This window comes from Ambystoma mexicanum, chromosome 13 (genome assembly GCF_040938575.1).
Source record: "Ambystoma mexicanum isolate Mex_15411 chromosome 13, UKY_AmexF1_1, whole genome shotgun sequence".
NCBI classification, from domain to species: domain Eukaryota; kingdom Metazoa; phylum Chordata; class Amphibia; order Caudata; family Ambystomatidae; genus Ambystoma; species Ambystoma mexicanum.
Window position 1 is genome coordinate 307,043,120 of NC_090938.1, and position 25,593 is coordinate 307,068,712.

Below are 25,593 nucleotides of genomic sequence, written 5' to 3' on the forward strand. Positions count from 1 at the left end.
AGATGTGATATCTCAATGCTTCTAATACCAAACCTGAGACTCTTCCTATAACATGAGATGGGATATCCAACTCCTTCCCATTCCAATCCTGAGACCCTTTTGATAGCAGAGATGTGATATCTCAATGTTTATACCAAACCTGAGACCCTTCCTACGGCATGAGATGTCATATTCAACTCCTTCCCATTCCAATCCTGAGACCCTTCCTATAGCATGAGATGTGATATCCAACTCCTTCCCATTCCAATCCTGAGACCCTTCCTATAGCATGAGATGTGATGTCTCAATGCTTCTAATACCAAACCTGAGATCCTTCCTATAACATGAGATGTGATATCCAACTCCTTCCATTCCAATCCTGGACCTTTCCTATAGCATGAGATGTGATATCTCAATGCTTATACCAAACCTGAGATCCTTCCTATAACATGAGATGTGATATCCAACTCCTTCCCATTCCAATCCTGAGACACTTCCTATAGCATGAGATGTGATATCTCACTGCTTATACCAAACCTGAGACCCTTCCTATAGCATGAGATGTGATATCCAACTCCTTCCCATTCCAATCCTGAGACCCTTCCTATAGCATGAGATGTGATATCTCAATGCTTCTAATATCAAACTTGAGACCCTCCCTATAGCATGAGATGTGATACCCAAGTCCTTCCCATTCCAATCCTGAGACACTTCCTATAGCATGAGATGTGATATCTCAATGCTTCTAATACCAAACCTGAGACTCTTCCTATAACATGAGATGGGATATCCAACTCCTTTCCATTCCAATCCTGAGACCCTTTCGATAGCAGAGATGTGATATCTCAATGTTTATACCAAACCTGAGACCCTTCCTACGGCATGAGATGTCATATTCAACTCCTTCCCATTCCAATCCTGAGACCCTTCCTATAGCATGAGATGTGATATCCAACTCCTTCCCATTCCAATCATGAGACCCTTCCTATAGCATGAGATGTGATGTCTCAATGCTTCTAATACCAAACCTGAGATCCTTCCTATAACATGAGATGTGATATCCAACTCCTTCCATTCCAATCCTGGACCCTTCCTATAGCATGAGATGTGATATCTCAATGCTTATACCAAACCTGAGACCCTTCCTATAGCATGAGATGTGATGTCCAACTCCTTCCCATTCCAATCCTGAGACCCTTCCTATAGCCTGAGATGTGATATCTCAATGCCTCTAATACCAAACCTGAGATCCTTCCTCTAACATGAAATGTGATATCCAACTCCTTCACTTTCCAAACCTGAGAGCCTATCTATAGCATGAGATGTGATATCCAAGTCCTTCCCATTCCAATCCTTAGACCCTTCCTACAGCATGCAATATGATATCTCAATGATTCTAATAAAAAACCTGAGACCCGTCCTATAACATGAGATGGGATATCCAACTCCTTCCCATTCCAATTCTGAGACACTTCCGATAGCAGAGATGTGATATCTCAATGTTTATACCAAACCTGAGACCCTTCCTATAACATGAGATGTGATATCCAACTCCTTCCCGTTCCAAACCTGAGACCCTTCCTTTAGCATGAGATGTGATATCCAGCTCCTTCCCATTCCAATCCTGAGACACTTCCGATAGCATGAGATGTGATATCTCAATGCTTCTAATATCAAAACTGAGACCCTCCCTATAGCATGATATGTGATATCTAAGTCCTTCCCATTCCAATCCTGAGACCCTTCCTATAGCATGAGATGTGATATCTCAATGCTTCTACCAAACCTGAGACCCTTCCTTTAGCATGAGATGTGATATCCAACTCCTTCCCATTCCAATCCTGAGACCCTTCCTATAGCATGAGAGGTGATATCTCAATACTTCTAATACCAAACCTGAGATCCTTCCGATAACATGAGATGTGATATCTCAATACTTCTAATACCAAACCTGAGATCCATCCTATAACATGAGATGTGATATCCAAATCCTTCCCCTTCCAAACCTGAGACCCTCCCTTTAGCATGAGATGTGATATCCAACTCCTTCCCATTCCAATCCTGAGACCCTTCTCAATGATATCTCAATGCTTCTATACCAAACCTGAGATCCTTCCGATAGCATGAGATGTGATATCTCAATACTTCTAATACCAAACCTGAGATCCTTCCTATAACATGAGATGTGATATCCAAATCCTTATCTTCCAAACCTGAGACCCTCCCTTTAGCATGAGATGTGATATCCAACTCCTTCCCATTCCAATCCTAAAGACTCTTCTGATAGCATAAGATATGATATCTCAATGCTTCTATACCAAACCTGAGATCCTTCTGATAGCATGAGATGTGATATCTCAATACTCAATACTTCTAATACCAAACCTGAGATCCTACCTCTAACATGAAATGTGATATCCAACTCTTTCCCCTTGCAAACCTGAGAGCCTTCCTATAGCATGAGATGTGATATCCAAGTCCTTCCCATTCCAATCCTGAGACCCTTCCTATAACATGAGATGTGATATCCAACTCCTTCCCATTCCAACCTGAGACCCTTCCTATAGCATGAGATGGGATATCCAACTCCTTCCAAATCCAATCCCGATACCCTTCCGATAGCATGAGATCTGATATCCCAATGCTTCTACCAAACCTGAGACCCATACTATGGCATGAGATGTGATATCAAACTCCTTCCCATTCTAATCCTGAGACCCTTCCTATAGCTTGAGATGTGATATATAACTCCTTCCCATTCCAATTCTGAGACCCTTCCTATACCATGAGACTTGATATCTCAATGCTTCTAATACCAAACCTGAGACCCGTCCTATAACATGAGATGTGATATCCAAATCCTTCCCCTTCCAAACCTTAGACCCTTCCTTTATCATGAGATGTGATAGCCAACTCCTTTCCATTCCAATCTTGAGACCCTTCCGATATCATGAAATGTGATATCTCAATGCTTCTAATATCAAACTTGAGACCCTCCCTATAACATGAGATGGGAATATCCAACTCCTTCCCATTCCAATCCTGAGACCCTTCCGATAGCAGAGATGTGATATCTCAATGCTTATACCAAACCTGAGATCCTTCCTATAACATGAGATGTGATATCCAACTCCTTCCCATTCCAATCCTGAGACACTTCCTATAGCATGAGATGTGATATCTCACTGCTTATACCAAACCTGAGACCCTTCCTATAGCATGAGATGTGATATCCAACTCCTTCCCATTCCAATCCTGAGACCCTTCCTATAGCATGAGATGTGATATCTCAATGCTTCTAATATCAAACTTGAGACCCTCCCTATAGCATGAGATGTGATACCCAAGTCCTTCCCATTCCAATCCTGAGACACTTCCTATAGCATGAGATGTGATATCCAACTGCTTCCCATTCCAATCCTGAGACCCTTCCTATAGCATGAGATGTGATATCTCTATGCTTCTAATACCAAACCTGAGATCCTTCCTCTAACATGAAATGTGATATCCAACTCCTTCCCTTTCCAAACCTAAGAGCCTATCTATAGCATGAGATGTGATATCCAAGTCCTTCACATTCCAACCCTTAGACCCTTCCTACAGCATGCAATATGATATCTCAATGATTCTAAAAACAAACCTGAGACCCGTCCTATAACATGAGATGGGATATTCAACTCCTTCCCATTCCAATCCTGAGACTCTTCCGATAGCAGAGATGTGATATCTCAATGCTTATACCATACCTGAGACCCTTCCTATAACATGAGATGTGATATCCAAATCCTTCCCGTTCCAAACCTGAGACCCTTCCTTTAGCATGAGATGTGATATCCAGCTCCTTCCCATTCCAATCCTGAGACACTTCCGATAGCATGAGATGTGATATCTCAATGCTTCTAATATCAAAACTGAGACCCTCCCTATAGCATGATATGTGATATCTAAGCCCTTCCCATTCCAATCCTGAGACCCTCCCTATAGCATGAGATGTGATATCCAACTCCTTCCCATTCCAATCCTGAGACCCTTCCTATAGCATGAGATATGATATCTCAATACTTCTAATACCAAACGTGAGATCCTTCCGATAACATGAGATGTGATATCCAAATCCTTCCCCTTCCAAACCTGAGACCCTCCCTTTAGCATGAGATGTGATATCCAACTCCTTCCTATTCCAATCCTGAGACTCTTCTGATAGCATGAGATGTGATATCTCAATGCTTCTAATACCAAACCTGAGATCCTTCCGATAGCATGAGATGTGATATCTCAATGCTTCTAATACCAAACCTGAGATCCTTCCTATAACATGAGATGTGATATCCAAATCCTTCCCCTTCCAAACCTGAGACCCTCCCTTTAGCATGAGATGTGATATCCAACTCCTTCCCATTCCATTCCTGAGACCCTTCTGATAGCATGAGATGTGATATCTCAATGCCTCTAATACCAAACCTGAGATCCTACCTCTAACATGAAATGTGATATCCAACTCTTTCCCCTTCCAAACCTGAGAGCCTTCCTATAGCATGAAATGTGATATCCAAGTCCTTCCCATTCCAATCCTGAGACCCTTCCTATAGCTTGAGATGTGATATCCAACTCCTTCCCATTCCAATTCTGAGACCCTTCCTATACTATGAGACTTGATATCTCAATGCTTCTAATACCAAACCTGAGACCCGTAATATAACATGAGATGTGATATCCAAATCCTTCCCCTTCCAAACCTTAGACCCTTCCTTTATCATGAGATGTGATATCCAACTCCTTCACATTCCAATCCTGAGACCCTTCCGATATCATGAGATGTGATATCTCAAAGCTTCTAATATCAAACTTGAGACCCTCCCTATAGCATGAGATGTGATATCCAAGTCCTTCCCATTCCAATCCTGAGACCCTTCCTATAGCATGAGATGTGATATCTCAATGCTTCTAATACCAAACCTGAGACCCTTCCTATAACATGAGATGGGAATATCCAACTCCTTCCCATTCCAATCCTGAGACCCTTCCGATAGCAGAGATGTGATATCTCAATTCTTATACCAAACCTGAGATCCTTCCTATAACATGAGATGTGATATCCAACTCCTTCCCATTCCAATCCTGAGACACTTCCTATAGCATGAGATGTGATATCTCACTGCTTATACCAAACCTGAGACCCTTCCCATAGCATGAGATGTGATATCCAACTCCTTCCCATTCCAATCCTCAGACCCTTCCTATAGCATGAGATGTGATATCTCAATGCTTCTATATCAAACTTGAGACCCTACCTATAGCATGAGATGTGATATCCAGGTCCTTCCCATTCCAATCCTGAGACACTTCCTATAGCATGAGATGTGATATCTCAATGCTTCTAATACCAAACCTGAGACTCTTCCTATAACATGAGATGGGATATCCAACTCCTTCCCATTCCAATCCTGAGACCCTTTTGATAGCAGAGATGTGATATCTCAATGTTTATACCAAACCAGAGACCCTTCCTACGGCATGAGATGTCATATTCAACTCCTTCCCATTCCAATCCTGAGACCCTTCCTATAGCATGAGATGTGATATCCAACTCCTTCCCATTCCAATCCTGAGACCCTTCCTATAGCATGAGATGTGATGTCTCAATGCTTCTAATACCAAACCTGAGATCCTTCCTATAACATGAGATGTGATATCCAACTCCTTCCATTCCAATCCTGGACCCTTCCTATAGCATGAGATGTGATATCTCAATGCTTATACCAAACCTGAGACCCTTCCTATAGCATGAGATGTGATATCCAACTCCTTCCCATTCCAATCCTGAGACCCTTCCTATAGCCTGAGATGTGATATCTCAATGCCTCTAATACCAAACCTGAGATCCTTCCTCTAACATGAAATGTGATATCCAACTCCTTCACTTTCCAAACCTGAGAGCCTATCTATAGCATGAGATGTGATATCCAAGTCCTTCCCATTCCAATCCTTAGACCCTTCCTACAGCATGCAATATGATATCTCAATGATTCTAATAAAAAACCTGAGACCCGTCCTATAACATGAGATGGGATATCCAACTCCTTCCCATTCCACTCCTGAGACACTTCCGATAGCAGAGATGTGATATCTCAATGTTTATACCAAACCTGAGACCCTTCCTATAACATGAGATGTGATATCCAACTCCTTCCCGTTCCAAACCTGAGACCCTTCCTTTAGCATGAGATGTGATATCCAGCTCCTTCCCATTCCAATCCTGAGACACTTCCGATAGCATGAGATGTGATATCTCAATGCTTCTAATATCAAAACTGAGACCCTCCCTATAGCATGATATGTGATATCTAAGTCCTTCCCATTCCAATCCTGAGACCCTTCCTATAGCATGAGATGTGATATCTCAATGCTTCTACCAAACCTGAGACCCTTCCTTTAGCATGAGATGTGATATCCAACTCCTTCCCATTCCAATCCTGAGACCCTTCCTATAGCATGAGAGGTGATATCTCAATACTTCTAATACCAAACCTGAGATCCTTCCGATAACATGAGATGTGATATCTCAATACTTCTAATACCAAACCTGAGATCCATCCTATAACATGAGATGTGATATCCAAATCCTTCCCCTTCCAAACCTGAGACCCGCCCTTTAGCATGAGATGTGATATCCAACTCCTTCCCATTCCAATCCTGAGACCCTTCTGATAGCATAAGATATGATATCTCAATGCTTCTATACCAAACCTGAGATCCTTCCGATAGCATGAGATGTGATATCTCAATACTTCTAATACCAAACCTGAGATCCTTCCTATAACATGAGATGTGATATCCAAATCCTTATCTTCCAAACCTGAGACCCTCCCTTTAGCATGAGATGTGATAACCAACTCCTTCCCTTTCCAATCCTGAGACCCTTCTGATAGCATAAGATATGATATCTCAATGCTTCTATACCAAACCTGAGATCCTTCTGATAGCATGAGATGTGATATCTCAATACTTCTAATACCAAACCTGAGATCCTACCTCTAACATGAAATGTGATATCCAACTCTTTCCCCTTGCAAACCTGAGAGCCTTCCTATAGCATGAGATGTGATATCCAAGTCCTTCCCATTCCAATCCTGAGACCCTTCCTATAACATGAGATGTGATACCCAACTCCTTCCCATTCCAACCTGAGACCCTTCCTATAGCATGAGATGGGATATCCAACTCCTTCCAAATCCAATCCCGATACCCTTCCGATAGCATGAGATCTGATATCCCAATGCTTCTACCAAACCTGAGACCCATACTATGGCATGAGATGTGATATCAAACTCCTTCCCATTCTAATCCTGAGACCCTTCCTATAGCTTGAGATGTGATATCCAACTCCTTCCCATTCCAATTCTGAGACCCTTCCTATACCATGAGACTTGATATCTCAATGCTTCTAATACCAAACCTGAGACCCGTCCTATAACATGAGATGTGATATCCAAATGCTTCCCCTTCCAAACCTTAGACCCTTCCTTTATCATGAGATGTGATAGCCAACTCCTTCCCATTCCAATCTTGAGACCCTTCCGATATCATGAAATGTGATATCTCAATGCTTCTAATATCAAACTTGAGACCCTCCCTATAACATGAGATGGGAATATCCAACTCCTTCCCATTCCAATCCTGAGACCCTTCCGATAGCAGAGATGTGATATCTCAATGCTTATACCAAACCTGAGATCCTTCCTATAACATGAGATGTGATATCCAACTCCTTCCCATTCCAATCCTGAGACCCTTCCTATAGCATGAGATGTGATATCTCAATGCTTCTAATATCAAACTTGAGACCCTCCCTATAGCATGAGATGTGATACCCAAGTCCTTCCCATTCCAATCCTGAGACACTTCCTATAGCATGAGATGTGATATCCAACTGCTTCCCATTCCAATCCTGAGACCCTTCCTATAGCATGAGATGTGATATCTCTATGCTTCTAATACCAAACCTGAGATCCTTCCTCTAACATGAAATGTGATATCCAACTCCTTCCCTTTCCAAACCTAAGAGCCTATCTATAGCATGAGATGTGATATCCAAGTCCTTCACATTCCAACCCTTAGACCCTTCCTACAGCATGCAATATGATATCTCAATGATTCTAATAACAAACCTGAGACCCGTCCTATAACATGAGATGGGATATTCAACTCCTTCCCATTCCAATCCTGAGACTCTTCCGATAGCAGAGATATGATATCTCAATGCTTATACCAAACCTGAGACCCTTCCTATAACATGAGATGTGATATCCAAATCCTTCCCGTTCCAACCTGAGACCCTTCCTTTAGCATGAGATGTGATATCCAGCTCCCTCCCATTCCAATCCTGAGACACTTCCGATAGCATGAGATGTGATATCTCAATGCTTCTAATATCAAAACTGAGACCCTCCCTATAGCATGATATGTGATATCTAAGTCCTTCCCATTCCAATCCTGAGACCCTCCCTATAGCATGAGATGTGATATCCAACTCCTTCCCATTCCAATCCTGAGACCCTTCCTATAGCATGAGATATGATATCTCAATACTTCTAATACCAAACGTGACATCCTTCCGATAACATGAGATGTGATATCCAAATCCTTCCCCTTCCAAACCTGAGACCCTCCCTTTAGCATGAGATGTGATATCCAACTCCTTCCTATTCCAATCCTGAGACTCTTCTGATAGCATGAGATGTGATATCTCAATGCTTCTAATACCAAACCTGAGATCCTTCCGATAGCATGAGATGTGATATCTCAATGCTTCTAATACCAAACCTGAGATCCTTCCTATAACATGAGATGTGATATCCAAATCCTTCCCCTTCCAAACCTGAGACCCTCCCTTTAGCATGAGATGTGATATCCAACTCCTTCCCATTCCATTCCTGAGACCCTTCTGATAGCATGAGATGTGATATCTCAATGCCTCTAATACCAAACCTGAGATCCTACCTCTAACATGAAATGTGATATCCAACTCTTTCCCCTTCCAAACCTGAGAGCCTTCCTATAGCATGAGATGTGATATCCAAGTCCTTCCCATTCCAATCCTGAGACCCTTCCTATAGCTTGAGATGTGATATCCAACTCCTTCCCATTCCAATTCTGAGACCCTTCCTATACTATGAGACTTGATATCTCAATGCTTCTAATACCAAACCTGAGACCCGTAATATAACATGAGATGTGATATCCAAATCCTTCCCCTTCCAAACCTCAGACCCTTCCTTTATCATGAGATGTGATATCCAACTCCTTCCCATTCCAATCCTGAGACCCTTCCGATATCATGAGATGTGATATCTCAAAGCTTCTAATATCAAACTTGAGACCCTCCCTATAGCATGAGATGTGATATCCAAGTCCTTCCCATTCCAATCCTGAGACCCTTCCTATAGCATGAGATGTGATATCTCAATGCTTATACCAAACCTGAGACCCTTCCTATAGCATGAGATGTGATATCCAACTGCTTCCCATTCCAATCCTGAGACCCTTCCTATAGCATGAGATGTGATATCTCTATGCTTCTAATACCAAACCTGAGATCCTTCCTCTAACATGAAATGTGATATCCAACTCCTTCCTTTTCCAAACCTAAGAGCCTATCTATAGCATGAGATGTGATATCCAAGTCCTTCACATTCCAAACCTTAGACCCTTCCTACAGCATGCAATATGATATCTCAATGATTCTAATAACAAACCTGAGACCCGTCCTATAACATGAGATGGGATATCCAACTCCTTCCCATTCCAATCCTGAGACTCTTCCGATAGCAGAGATGTGATATCTCAATGCTTATACCAAACCTGAGACCCTTACTATAACATGAGATGTGATATCCAAATCCTTCCCGTTCCAAACCTGAGACCCTTCCTTTAGCATGAGATGTGATATCCAGCTCCTTCCCATTCCAATCCTGAGACACTTCCGATAGCATGAGATGTGATATCTCAATGCTTCTAATATCAAAACTGAGACCCTCCCAATAGCATGATATGTGATATCTAAGTCCTTCCCATTCCAATCCTGAGACCCTCCCTATAGCATGAGATGTGATATCCAACTCCTTCCCATTCCAATCCTGAGACCCTTCCTATAGCATGAGATATGATATCTCAATACTTCTAATACCAAACGTGAGATCCTTCCGATAACATGAGATGTGATATCCAAATCCTTCCCCTTCCAAACCTGAGACCCTCCCTTTAGCATGAGATGTGATATCCAACTCCTTCCTATTCCAATCCTGAGACTCTTCTGATAGCATGAGATGTGATATCTCAATGCTTCTAATACCAAACCTGAGATCCTTCCGATAGCATGAGATGTGATATCTCAATGCTTCTAATACCAAACCTGAGATCCTTCCTATAACATGAGATGTGATATCCAAATCGTTCCCCTTCCAAACCTGAGACCCTCCCTTTAGCATGAGATGTGATATCCAACTCCTTCCCATTCCATTCCTGAGACCCTTCTGATAGCATGAGATGTGATATCTCAATGCCTCTAATACCAAACCTGAGATCCTACCTCTAACATGAAATGTGATATCCAACTCTTTCCCCTTCCAAACCTGAGAGCCTTCCTATAGCATGAGATGTGATATCCAAGTCCTTCCCATTCCAATCCTGAGACCCTTCCTATAGCTTGAGATGTGATATCCAAATCCTTCCCCTTCCAAACCTTAGACCCTTCCTTTATCATGAGATGTGATATCCAACTCCTTCCCATTCCAATCCTGAGACCCTTCCGATATCATGAGATGTGATATCTCAAAGCTTCTAATATCAAACTTGAGACCCTCCCTATAGCATGAGATGTGATATCCAAGTCCTTCCCATTCCAATCCTGAGACCCTTCCTATAGCATGAGATGTGACATCTCAATGCTTATACCAAACCTGAGACCCTTCCTATAGCATGAGATGTGATATCCAACTGCTTCCCATTCCAATCCTGAGACCCTTCCTATAGCATGAGATGTGATATCTCTATGCTTCTAATACCAAACCTGAGATCCTTCCTCTAACATGAAATGTGATATCCAACTCCTTCCCTTTCCAAACCTAAGAGCCTATCTATAGCATGAGATGTGATATCCAAGTCCTTCACATTCCAAACCTTAGACCCTTCCTACAGCATGCAATATAATATCTCGATGATTCTAATAACAAACCTGAGACCCGTCCTATAACATGAGATGGGATATCCAACTCCTTCCCATTCCAATCCTGAGACTCTTCCGATAGCAGAGATGTGATATCTCAATGCTTATACCAAACCTGAGACCCTTCCTATAACATGAGATGTGATATCCAAATCCTTCCCGTTCCAAACCTGAGACCCTTCCTTTAGCATGAGATGTGATATCCAGCTCCTTCCCATTCCAATCCTGAGACACTTCCGATAGCATGAGATGTGATATCTCAATGCTTCTAATATCAAAACTGAGACCCTCCCAATAGCATGATATGTGATATCTAAGTCCTTCCCATTCCAATCCTGAGACCCTCCCTATAGCATGAGATGTGATATCCAACTCCTTCCCATTCCAATCCTGAGACCCTTCCTATAGCATGAGATATGATATCTCAATACTTCTAATACCAAACGTGAGATCCTTCCGATAACATGAGATGTGATATCCAAATCCTTCCCCTTCCAAACCTGAGACCCTCCCTTTAGCATGAGATGTGATATCCAACTCCTTCCTATTCCAATCCTGAGACTCTTCTGATAGCATGAGATGTGATATCTCAATGCTTCTAATACCAAACCTGAGATCCTTCCGATAGCATGAGATGTGATATCTCAATGCTTCTAATATCAAACCTGAGATCCTTCCTATAACATGAGATGTGATATCCAAATCCTTCCCCTTCCAAACCTGAGACCCTCCCTTTAGCATGAGATGTGATATCCAACTCCTTCCCATTCCATTCCTGAGACCCTTCTGATAGCATGAGATGTGATATCTCAATGCCTCTAATACCAAACCTGAGATCCTACCTCTAACATGAAATGTGATATCCAACTCTTTCCCCTTCCAAACCTGAGAGCCTTCCTATAGCATGAGATGTGATATCCAAGTCCTTCCCATTCCAATCCTGAGACCCTTCCTATAGCTTGAGATGTGATATCCAACTCCTTCCCATTCCAATTCTGAGACCCTTCCTATACTATGAGACTTGATATCTCAATGCTTCTAATACCAAACCTGAGACCCGTAATATAACATGAGATGTGATATCCAAATCCTTCCCCTTCCAAACCTTAGACCCTTCCTTTATCATGAGATGTGATATCCAACTCCTTCCCATTCCAATCCTGAGACCCTTCCGATATCATGAGATGTGATATCTCAAAGCTTCTAATATCAAACTTGAGACCCTCCCTATAGCATGAGATGTGATATCCAAGTCCTTCCCATTCCAATCCTGAGACCCTTCCTATAGCATGAGATGTGATATCTCAATGCTTCTAATACCAAACCTGAGACCCTTCCTATAACATGAGATGGGAATATCCAACTCCTTCCCATTCCAATCCTGAGACCCTTCCGATAGCAGAGATGTGATATCTCAATGCTTATACCAAACCTGAGATCCTTCCTATAAAATGAGATGTGATATCCAACTCCTTCCCATTCCAATCCTGAGACACTTCCTATAGCATGAGATGTGATATCTCACTGCTTATACCAAACCTGAGACCCTTCCCATAGCATGAGATGTGATATCCAACTCCTTCCCATTCCAATCCTGAGACACTTCCTATAGCATGAGATGTGATATCTCAATGCTTCTAATACCAAACCTGAGACTCTCCCTATAACATGAGATGGGATATCCAACTCCTTCCCATTCCAATCCTGAGACCCTTCCTATAGCATGAGATATTATATCTCAATACTTCTAATACCAAACGTGACATCCTTCCGATAACATGAGATGTGATATCCAAATCCTTCCCCTTCCAAACCTGAGACCCTCCCTTTAGCATGAGATGTGATATCCAACTCCTTCCTATTCCAATCCTGAGACTCTTCTGATAGCATGAGATGTGATATCTCAATGCTTCTAATACCAAACCTGAGATCCTTCCGATAGCATGAGATGTGATATCTCAATGCTTCTAATACCAAACCTGAGATCCTTCCTATAACATGAGATGTGATATCCAAATCCTTCCCCTTCCAAACCTGAGACCCTCCCTTTAGCATGAGATGTGATATCCAACTCCTTCCCATTCCATTCCTGAGACCCTTCTGATAGCATGAGATGTGATATCTCAATGCCTCTAATACCAAACCTGAGATCCTACCTCTAACATGAAATGTGATATCCAACACTTTCCCCTTCCAAACCTGAGAGCCTTCCTATAGCATGAGATGTGATATCCAAGTCCTTCCCATTCCAATCCTGAGACCCTTCCTATAGCTTGAGATGTGATATCCAACTCCTTCCCATTCCAATTCTGAGACCCTTCGTATACTATGAGACTTGATATCTCAATGCTTCTAATACCAAACCTGAGACCCGTCCTATAACATGAGATGTGATATCCAAATCCTTCCCCTTCCAAACCTTAGACCCTTCCTTTATCATGAGATGTGATATCCAACTCCTTCCCATTCCAATCCTGAGACCCTTCCGATATCATGAGATGTGATATCTCAAAGCTTCTAATATCAAACTTGAGACCCTCCCTATAGCATGAGATGTGATATCCAAGTCCTTCCCATTCCAATCCTGAGACCCTTCCTATAGCATGAGATGTGATATCTCAATGCTTATACCAAACCTGAGACCCTTCCTATAGCATGAGATGTGATATCCAACTGCTTCCCATTCCAATCCTGAGACCCTTCCTATAGCATGAGATGTGATATCCAAGTCCTTCCCATTCCAATCCTGAGACCCTTCCTATAACATGAGATGTGATATCCAACTCCTTCCCATTCCAACCTGAGACCCTTCCTATAGCATGAGATGGGATATCCAACTCCTTCCAAATCCAATCCCGATACCCTTCCGATAGCATGAGATCTGATATCCCAATGCTTCTACCAAACCTGAGACCCATACTATGGCATGAGATGTGATATCAAACTCCTTCCCATTCTAATCCTGAGACCCTTCCTATAGCTTGAGATGTGATATCCAACTCCTTCCCATTCCAATTCTGAGACCCTTCCTATACCATGAGACTTGATATCTCAATGCTTCTAATACCAAACCTGAGACCCGTCCTATAACATGAGATGTGATATCCAAATCCTTCCCCTTCCAAACCTTAGACCCTTCCGATAGCAGAGATGTGATATCGCAATGCTTATACCAAACCTGAGATCCTTCCTATAACATGAGATGTGATATCCAACTCCTTCCCATTCCAATCCTGAGACACTTCCTATAGCATGAGATGTGATGTCTCACTGCTTATACCAAACCTGAGACCCTTCCTATAGCATGAGATGTGATATCCAACTCCTTCCCATTCCAATCCTGAGACCCTTCCTATAGCATGAGATGTGATATCTCAATGCTTCTAATATCAAACTTGAGACCCTCCCTATAGCATGAGATGTGATACCCAAGTCCTTCCCATTCCAATCCTGAGACACTTCCTATAGCATGAGATGTGATATCTCAATGCTTCTAATACCAAACCTGAGACTCTTCCTATAACATGAGATGGGATATCCAACTCCTTTCCATTCCAATCCTGAGACCCTTTCGATAGCAGAGATGTGATATCTCAATGTTTATACCAAACCTGAGACCCTTCCTACGGCATGAGATGTCATATTCAACTCCTTCCCATTCCAATCCTGAGACCCTTCCTATAGCATGAGATGTGATATCCAACTCCTTCCCATTCCAATCATGAGACCCTTCCTATAGCATGAGATGTGATGTCTCAATGCTTCTAATACCAAACCTGAGATCCTTCCTATAACATGAGATGTGATATCCAACTCCTTCCATTCCAATCCTGGACCCTTCCTATAGCATGAGATGTGATATCTCAATGCTTATACCAAACCTGAGACCCTTCCTATAGCATGAGATGTGATATCCAACTCCTTCCCATTCCAATCCTGAGACCCTTCCTATAGCCTGAGATGTGATATCTCAATGCCTCTAATACCAAACCTGAGATCCTTCCTCTAACATGAAATGTGATATCCAACTCCTTCACTTTCCAAACCTGAGAGCCTATCTATAGCATGAGATGTGATATCCAAGTCCTTCCCATTCCAATCCTTAGACCCTTCCTACAGCATGCAATATGATATCTCAATGATTCTAATAAAAAACCTGAGACCCGTCCTATAACATGAGATGGGATATCCAACTCCTTCCCATTCCAATTCTGAGACACTTCCGATAGCAGAGATGTGATATCTCAATGTTTATACCAAACCTGAGACCCTTCCTATAACATGAGATGTGATATCCAACTCCTTCCCGTTCCAAACCTGAGACCCTTCCTTTAGCATGAGATGTGATATCCAGCTCCTTCCCATTCCAATCCTGAGACACTTCCGATAGCATGAGATGTGATATCTCAATGCTTCTAATATCAAAACTGAGACCCTCCCTATAGCATGATATGTGATATCTAAGTCCTTCCCATTCCAATCCTGAGACCCTTCCTATAGCATGAGATGTGATATCTCAATGCTTCTACCAAACCTGAGACCCTTCCTTTAGCATGAGATGTGATATCCAACTCCTTCCCATTCCAATCCTGAGACCCTTCCTATAGCATGAGAGGTGATATCTCAATACTTCTAATACCAAACCTGAGATCCTTCCGATAACATGAGATGTGATATCTCAATACTTCTAATACCAAACCTGAGATCCATCCTATAACATGAGATGTGATATCCAAATCCTTCCCCTTCCAAACCTGAGACCCTCCCTTTAGCATGAGATGTGATATCCAACTCCTTCCCATTCCAATCCTGAGACCCTTCTGATAGCATAAGATATGATATCTCAATGCTTCTATACCAAACCTGAGATCCTTCCGATAGCATGAGATGTGATATCTCAATACTTCTAATACCAAACCTGAGATCCTTCCTATAACATGAGATGTGATATCCAAATCCTTATCTTCCAAACCTGAGACCCTCCCTTTAGCATGAGATGTGATATCCAACTCCTTCCCATTCCAATCCCGAGACTCTTCTGATAGCATAAGATATGATATCTCAATGCTTCTATACCAAACCTGAGATCCTTCTGATAGCATGAGATGTGATATCTCAATACTTCTAATACCAAACCTGAAATCCTACCTCTAACATGAAATGTGATATCCAACTCTTTCCCCTTGCAAACCTGAGAGCCTTCCTATAGCATGAGATGTGATATCCAAGTCCTTCCCATTCCAATCCTGAGACCCTTCCTATAACATGAGATGTGATATCCAACTCCTTCCCATTCCAACCTGAGACCCTTCCTATAGCATGAGATGGGATATCCAACTCCTTCCAAATCCAATCCCGATACCCTTCCGATAGCATGAGATCTGATATCCCAATGCTTCTACCAAACCTGAGACCCATACTATGGCATGAGATGTGATATCAAACTCCTTCCCATTCTAATCCTGAGACCCTTCCTATAGCTTGAGATGTGATATATAACTCCTTCCCATTCCAATTCTGAGACCCTTCCTATACCATGAGACTTGATATCTCAATGCTTCTAATACCAAACCTGAGACCCTTCCTTTAGCATGAGATGTGATATCCAACTCCTTCCCATTCCAATCCTGAGACCCTTCCTATAGCATGAGAGGTGATATCTCAATACTTCTAATACCAAACCTGAGATCCTTCCGATAACATGAGATGTGATATCTCAATACTTCTAATACCAAACCTGAGATCCATCCTATAACATGAGATGTGATATCCAAATCCTTCCCCTTCCAAACCTGAGACCCTCCCTTTAGCATGAGATGTGATATCCAACTCCTTCCCATTCCAATCCTGAGACCCTTCTGATAGCATAAGATATGATATCTCAATGCTTCTATACCAAACCTGAGATCCTTCCGATAGCATGAGATGTGATATCTCAATACTTCTAATACCAAACCTGAGATCCTTCCTATAACATGAGATGTGATATCCAAATCCTTATCTTCCAAACCTGAGACCCTCCCTTTAGCATGAGATGTGATATCCAACTCCTTCCCATTCCAATCCTGAGACTCTTCTGATAGCATAAGATATGATATCTCAATGCTTCTATACCAAACCTGAGATCCTTCTGATAGCATGAGATGTGATATCTCAATACTTCTAATACCAAACCTGAGATCCTACCTCTAACATGAAATGTGATATCCAACTCTTTCCCCTTGCAAACCTGAGAGCCTTCCTATAGCATGAGATGTGATATCCAAGTCCTTCCCATTCCAATCCTGAGACCCTTCCTATAACATGAGATGTGATATCCAACTCCTTCCCATTCCAACCTGAGACCCTTCCTATAGCATGAGATGGGATATCCAACTCCTTCCAAATCCAATCCCGATACCCTTCCGATAGCATGAGATCTGATATCCCAATGCTTCTACCAAACCTGAGACCCATACTATGGCATGAGATGTGATATCAAACTCCTTCCCATTCTAATCCTGAGACCCTTCCTATAGCTTGAGATGTGATATATAACTCCTTCCCATTCCAATTCTGAGACCCTTCCTATACCATGAGACTTGATATCTCAATGCTTCTAATACCAAACCTGAGACCCGTCCTATAACATGAGATGTGATATCCAAATCCTTCCCCTTCCAAACCTTAGACCCTTCCATTATCATGAGATGTGATAGCCAACTCCTTCCCATTCCAATCTTGAGACCCTTCCGATATCATGAAATGTGATATCTCAATGCTTCTAATATCAAACTTGAGACCCTCCCTATAACATGAGATGGGAATATCCAACTCCTTCCCATTCCAATCCTGAGACCCTTCCGATAGCAGAGATGTGATATCTCAATGCTTATACCAAACCTGAGATCCTTCCTATAACATGAGATGTGATATCCAACTCCTTCCCATTCCAATCCTGAGACACTTCCTATAGCATGAGATGTGATATCTCACTGCTTATACCAAACCTGAGACCCTTCCTATAGCATGAGATGTGATATCCAACTCCTTCCCATTCCAATCCTGAGACCCTTCCTATAGCATGAGATGTGATATCTCAATGCTTCTAATATCAAACTTGAGACCCTCCCTATAGCATGAGATGTGATACCCAAGTCCTTCCCATTCCAATCCTGAGACACTTCCTATAGCATGAGATGTGATATCCAACTGCTTCCCATTCCAATCCTGAGACCCTTCCTATAGCATGAGATGTGATATCTCTATGCTTCTAATACCAAACCTGAGATCCTTCCTCTAACATGAAATGTGATATCCAACTCCTTCCCTTTCCAAACCTAAGAGCCTATCTATAGCATGAGATGTGATATCCAAGTCCTTCACATTCCAACCCTTAGACCCTTCCTACAGCATGCAATATGATATCTCAATGATTCTAATAACAAACCTGAGACCCGTCCTATAACATGAGATGGGATATTCAACTCCTTCCCATTCCAATCCTGAGACTCTTCCGATAGCAGAGATGTGATATCTCAATGCTTATACCAAACCTGAGACCCTTCCTATAACATGAGATGTGATATCCAAATCCTTCCCGTTCCAAACCTGAGACCCTTCCTTTAGCATGAGATGTGATATCCAGCTCCTTCCCATTCCAATCCTGAGACACTTCCGATAGCATGAGATGTGATATCTCAATGCTTCTAATATCAAAACTGAGACCCTCCCTATAGCATGATATGTGATATCTAAGTCCTTCCCATTCCAATCCTGAGACCCTCCCTATAGCATGAGATGTGATATCCAACTCCTTCCCATTCCAATCCTGAGACCCTTCCTATAGCATGAGATATGATATCTCAATACTTCTAATACCAAACGTGAGATCCTTCCGATAACATGAGATGTGATATCCAAATCCTTCCCCTTCCAAACCTGAGACCCTCCCTTTAGCATGAGATGTGATATCCAACTCCTTCCTATTCCAATCCTGAGACTCTTCTGATAGCATGAGATGTGATATCTCAATGCTTCTAATACCAAACCTGAGATCCTTCCGATAGCATGAGATGTGATATCTCAATGCTTCTAATACCAAACCTGAGATCCTTCCTATAACATGAGATGTGATATCCAAATCCTTCCCCTTCCAAACCTGAGACCCTCCCTTTAGCATGAGATGTGATATCCAACTCCTTCCCATTCCATTCCTGAGACTCTTCTGATAGCATGAGATGTGATATCTCAATGCCTCTAATACCAAACCTGAGATCCTACCTCTAACATGAAATGTGATATCCAACTCTTTCCCCTTCCAAACCTGAGAGCCTTCCTATAGCATGAGATGTGATATCCAAGTCCTTCCCATTCCAATCCTGAGACCCTTCCTATAGCTTGAGATGTGATATCCAACTCCTTCCCATTCCAATTCTGAGACCCTTCCTATACTATGAGACTTGATATCTCAATGCTTCTAATACCAAACCTGAGACCCGTAATATAACATGAGATGTGATATCCAAATCCTTCCCCTTCCAAACCTTAGACCCTTCCTTTATCATGAGATGTGATATCCAACTCCTTCCCATTCCAATCCTGAGACCCTTCCGATATCATGAGATGTGATATCTCAAAGCTTCTAATATCAAACTTGAGACCCTCCCTATAGCATGAGATGTGATATCCAAGTCCTTCCCATTCCAATCCTGAGACCCTTCCTATAGCATGAGATGTGATATCTCAATGCTTCTAATACCAAACCTGAGACCCTTCCTATAACATGAGATGGGAATATCCAACTCCTTCCCATTCCAATCCTGAGACCCTTCCGATAGCAGAGATGTGATATCTCAATGCTTATACCAAACCTGAGATCCTTCCTATAACATGAGATGTGATATCCAACTCCTTCCCATTCCAATCCTGAGACACTTCCTATAGCATGAGATGTGATATCTCACTGCTTATACCAAACCTGAGACCCTTCCCATAGCATGAGATGTGATATCCAACTCCTTCCCATTCCAATCCTCAGACCCTTCCTATAGCATGAGATGTGATATCTCAATGCTTCTAATATCAAACTTGAGACCCTACCTATAGCATGAGATGTGATATCCAAGTCCTTCCCATTCCAATCCTGAGACACTTCCTATAGCATGAGATGTGATATCTCAATGCTTCTAATACCAAACCTGAGACTCTTCCTATAACATGAGATGGGATATCCAACTCCTTCCCATTCCAATCCTGAGACCCTTTTGATAGCAGAGATGTGATATCTCAATGTTTATACCAAACCAGAGACCCTTCCTACGGCATGAGATGTCATATTCAACTCCTTCCCATTCCAATCCTGAGACCCTTCCTATAGCATGAGATGTGATATCCAACTCCTTCCCATTCCAATCCTGAGACCCTTCCTATAGCATGAGATGTGATGTCTCAATGCTTCTAATACCAAACCTGAGATCCTTCCTATAACATGAGATGTGATATCCAACTCCTTCCATTCCAATCCTGGACCCTTCCTATAGCATGAGATGTGATATCTCAATGCTTATACCAAACCTGAGACCCTTCTTATAGCATGAGATGTGATATCCAACTCCTTCCCATTCCAATCCTGAGACCCTTCCTATAGCCTGAGATGTGATATCTCAATGCCTCTAATACCAAACCTGAGATCCTTCCTCTAACATGAAATGTGATATCCAACTCCTTCACTTTCCAAACCTGAGAGCCTATCTATAGCATGAGATGTGATATCCAAGTCCTTCCCATTCCAATCCTTAGACCCTTCCTACAGCATGCAATATGATATCTCAATGATTCTAATAAAAAACCTGAGACCCGTCCTATAACATGAGATGGGATATCCAACTCCTTCCCATTCCAATCCTGAGACACTTCCGATAGCAGAGATGTGATATCTCAATGTTTATACCAAACCTGAGACCCTTCCTATAACATGAGATGTGATATCCAACTCCTTCCCGTTCCAAACCTGAGACCCTTCCTTTAGCATGAGATGTGATATCCAGCTCCTTCCCATTCCAATCCTGAGACACTTCCGATAGCATGAGATGTGATATCTCAATGCTTCTAATATCAAAACTGAGACCCTCCCTATAGCATGATATGTGATATCTAAGTCCTTCCCATTCCAATCCTGAGACCCTTCCTATAGCATGAGATGTGATATCTCAATGCTTCTACCAAACCTGAGACCCTTCCTTTAGCATGAGATGTGATATCCAACTCCTTCCCATTCCAATCCTGAGACCCTTCCTATAGCATGAGAGGTGATATCTCATTACTTCTAATACCAAACCTGAGATCCTTCCGATAACATGAGATGTGATATCTCAATACTTCTAATACCAAACCTGAGATCCATCCTATAACATGAGATGTGATATCCAAATCCTTCCCCTTCCAAACCTGAGACCCGCCCTTTAGCATGAGATGTGATATCCAACTCCTTCCCATTCCAATCCTGAGACCCTTCTGATAGCATAAGATATGATATCTCAATGCTTCTATACCAAACCTGAGATCCTTCCGATAGCATGAGATGTGATATCTCAATACTTCTAATACCAAACCTGAGATCCTTCCTATAACATGAGATGTGATATCCAAATCCTTATCTTCCAAACCTGAGACCCTCCCTTTAGCATGAGATGTGATATCCAACTCCTTCCCATTCCAATCCTGAGACCCTTCTGATAGCATAAGATATGATATCTCAATGCTTCTATACCAAACCTGAGATCCTTCTGATAGCATGAGATGTGATATCTCAATACTTCTAATACCAAACCTGAGATCCTACCTCTAACATGAAATGTGATATCCAACTCTTTCCCCTTGCAAACCTGAGAGCCTTCCTATAGCATGAGATGTGATATCCAAGTCCTTCCCATTCCAATCCTGAGACCCTTCCTATAACATGAGATGTGATACCCAACTCCTTCCCATTCCAACCTGAGACCCTTCCTATAGCATGAGATGGGATATCCAACTCCTTCCAAATCCAATCCCGATACCCTTCCGATAGCATGAGATCTGATATCCCAATGCTTCTACCAAACCTGAGACCCATACTATGGCATGAGATGTGATATCAAACTCCTTCCCATTCTAATCCTGAGACCCTTCCTATAGCTTGAGATGTGATATCCAACTCCTTCCCATTCCAATTCTGAGACCCTTCCTATACCATGAGACTTGATATCTCAATGCTTCTAATACCAAACCTGAGACCCGTCCTATAACATGAGATGTGATATCCAAATGCTTCCCCTTCCAAACCTTAGACCCTTCCTTTATCATGAGATGTGATAGCCAACTCCTTCCCATTCCAATCTTGAGACCCTTCCGATATCATGAAATGTGATATCTCAATGCTTCTAATATCAAACTTGAGACCCTCCCTATAACATGAGATGGGAATATCCAACTCCTTCCCATTCCAATCCTGAGACCCTTCCGATAGCAGAGATGTGATATCTCAATGCTTATACCAAACCTGAGATCCTTCCTATAACATGAGATGTGATATCCAACTCCTTCCCATTCCAATCCTGAGACACTTCCTATAGCATGAGATGTGATATCTCACTGCTTATACCAAACCTGAGACCCTTCCTATAGCATGAGATGTGATATCCAACTCCTTCCCATTCCAATCCTGAGACCCTTCCTATAGCATGAGATGTGATATCTCAATGCTTCTAATATCAAACTTGAGACCCTCCCTATAGCATGAGATGTGATACCCAAGTCCTTCCCATTCCAATCCTGAGACACTTCCTATAGCATGAGATGTGATATCCAACTGCTTCCCATTCCAATCCTGAGACCCTTCCTATAGCATGAGATGTGATATCTCTATGCTTCTAATACCAAACCTGAGATCCTTCCTCTAACATGAAATGTGATATCCAACTCCTTCCCTTTCCAAACCTAAGAGCCTATCTATAGCATGAGATGTGATATCCAAGTCCTTCACATTCCAACCCTTAGACCCTTCCTACAGCATGCAATATGATATCTCAATGATTCTAATAACAAACCTGAGACCCGTCCTATAACATGAGATGGGATATTCAACTCCTTCCCATTCCAATCCTGAGACTCTTCCGATAGCAGAGATATGATATCTCAATGCTTATACCAAACCTGAGACCCTTCCTATAACATGAGATGTGATATCCAAATCCTTCCCGTTCCAAACCTGAGACCCTTCCTTTAGCATGAGATGTGATATCCAGCTCCCTCCCATTCCAATCCTGAGACACTTCCGATAGCGTGAGATGTGATATCTCAATGCTTCTAATATCAAAACTGAGACCCTCCCTATAGCATGATATGTGATATCTAAGTCCTTCCCATTCCAATCCTGAGACCCTTCCTATAGCATGAGATATGATATCTCAATACTTCTAATACCAAACGTGACATCCTTCCGATAACATGAGATGTGATATCCAAATCCTTCCCCTTCCAAACCTGAGACCCTCCCTTTAGCATGAGATGTGATATCCAACTCCTTCCTATTCCAATCCTGAGACTCTTCTGATAGCATGAGATGTGATATCTCAATGCTTCTAATACCAAACCTGAGATCCTTCCGATAGCATAAGATGTGATATCTCAATGCTTCTAATACCAAACCTGAGATCCTTCCTATAACATGAGATGTGATATCCAAATCCTTCCCCTTCCAAACCTGAGACCCTCCCTTTAGCATGAGATGTGATATCCAACTCCTTCCCATTCCATTCCTGAGACCCTTCTGATAGCATGAGATGTGATATCTCAATGCCTCTAATACCAAACCTGAGATCCTACCTCTAACATGAAATGTGATATCCAACTCTTTCCCCTTCCAAACCTGAGAGCCTTCCTATAGCATGAGATGTGATATCCAAGTCCTTCCCATTCCAATCCTGAGACCCTTCCTATAGCTTGAGATGTGATTTCCAACTCCTTCCCATTCCAATTCTGAGACCCTTCCTATACTATGAGACTTGATATCTCAATGCTTCTAATACCAAACCTGAGACCCGTAATATAACATGAGATGTGATATCCGAATCCTTCCCCTTCCAAACCTTAGACCCTTCCTTTATCATGAGATGTGATATCCAACTCCTTCCCATTCCAATCCTGAGACCCTTCCGATATCATGAGATGTGATATCTCAAAGCTTCTAATATCAAACTTGAGACCCTCCCTATAGCATGAGATGTGATATCCAAGTCCTTCCCATTCCAATCCTGAGACCCTTCCTATAGCATGAGATGTGATATCTCAATGCTTATACCAAACCTGAGACCCTTCCTATAGCATGAGATGTGATATCCAACTGCTTCCCATTCCAATCCTGAGACCCTTCCTATAGCATGAGATGTGATATCTCTATGCTTCTAATACCAAACCTGAGATCCTTCCTCTAACATGAAATGTGATATCCAACTCCTTCCCTTTCCAAACCTAAGAGCCTATCTATAGCATGAGATGTGATATCCAAGTCCTTCACATTCCAAACCTTAGACCCTTCCTACAGCATGCAATATGATATCTCAATGATTCTAATAACAAACCTGAGACCCGTCCTATAACATGAGATGGGATATCCAACTCCTTCCCATTCCAATCCTGAGACTCTTCCGATAGCAGAGATGTGATATCTCAATGCTTATACCAAACCTGAGACCCTTCCTATAACATGAGATGTGATATCCAAATCCTTCCCGTTCCAAACCTGAGACCCTTCCTTTAGCATGAGATGTGATATCCAGCTCCTTCCCATTCCAATCCTGAGACACTTCCGATAGCATGAGATGTGATATCTCAATGCTTCTAATATCAAAACTGAGAACCTCCCAATAGCATGATATGTGATATCTAAGTCCTTCCCATTCCAATCCTGAGACCCTCCCTATAGCATGAGATGTGATATCCAACTCCTTCCCATTCCAATCCTGAGACCCTTCCTATAGCATGAGATATGATATCTCAATACTTCTAATACCAAACGTGAGATCCTTCCGATAACATGAGATGTGATATCCAAATCCTTCCCCTTCCAAACCTGAGACCCTCCCTTTAGCATGAGATGTGATATCCAACTCCTTCCTATTCCAATCCTGAGACTCTTCTGATAGCATGAGATGTGATATCTCAATGCTTCTAATACCAAACCAGAGATCCTTCCGATAGCATGAGATGTGATATCTCAATGCTTCTAATACCAAACCTGAGATCCTTCCTATAACATGAGATGTGATATCCAAATCCTTCCCCTTCCAAACCTGAGACCCTCCCTTTAGCATGAGATGTGATATCTCAATGCTTCTAATACCAAACCAGAGATCCTTCCGATAGCATGAGAT